At 39.0% G+C, this 756-nt stretch overlaps 1 long non-coding RNA gene across 1 annotated transcript in view; it reads left to right on the forward strand.

Annotated features, from left to right (window-relative positions):
- The first annotated feature begins 6 nt into the window (after positions 1 to 6).
- Positions 7 to 756, forward strand: part of LOC128250472 (uncharacterized) — a 2906-nt gene continuing 2156 nt past the window's right edge. Inside the window, exon 1 of the long non-coding RNA XR_008266496.1 lies at positions 7 to 641. This is a non-coding gene — a long non-coding RNA (uncharacterized LOC128250472). The remainder of the gene's footprint in view (positions 642 to 756) is intronic.

Consider the following 756-nt stretch of genomic DNA (forward strand, 5'->3'; position numbering starts at 1 on the left):
AGAACAGGAGAAGAGAGATGTGTGACAAAAATGTTTCTAAAACAATTGAAATTTTCGAAAAAAAAAATCTAGAATCGTAATTCCGGTTGTACGAAACACAGTAATATTAAAAGACAAACAAAGCTATGAGAAAGAAAAAATGCAATTTCTGTGTCTTTTACCTGTTTTTTTCCAAAATGGGGTAGTCCGAAATTCCATCAACATAAAATACACAATTATATTGACAGAGATGAAGGAAGGAAGAGGAAAAGAATCTCTGTTCTTTTCCTTTCCACCATAAAGTGTGAAGGCGTATGGCTCAGTGATTAGAGAATTCGGCTCACGAACGTAAACGTCATTCCCGAGTTCGATTCCCGGCGACGCGTTGTATCCTTGTACAAGACACTTTATTTCAAGATTTTCCAGTCCACTCAGCTGACGAAAATTAGTTGTACCTGTAATTCAAAAGGGCCAGCCTTGTCACAATCTGTGTCACGCTGAATCTTCTTGAGAACTACGTTGTTAAAGTTACGCGTGTCTGTGGAGTGCTCAGCCCTCAGCCACTTGCACGTTAATTTCACGAGCAGGCTGTTCCATTGATTGGATCAACTAGAACCCTCTACGCTGAAACCGATGGAGTACCAGGTTTTTAACCCCTTAAGGTAGTAATACCTATTCCAAAAACTCTTTCATATAAAGTACTTCCACAGGGATACTAAAAAAAACATGCAGAATATGAAAACGAATCCAGTATCCCTTTTCCCTCTTCTAACCCCA

This window comes from Octopus bimaculoides, chromosome 21 (assembly GCF_001194135.2).
Source record: "Octopus bimaculoides isolate UCB-OBI-ISO-001 chromosome 21, ASM119413v2, whole genome shotgun sequence".
NCBI classification, from domain to species: Eukaryota; Metazoa; Mollusca; class Cephalopoda; order Octopoda; family Octopodidae; genus Octopus; species Octopus bimaculoides.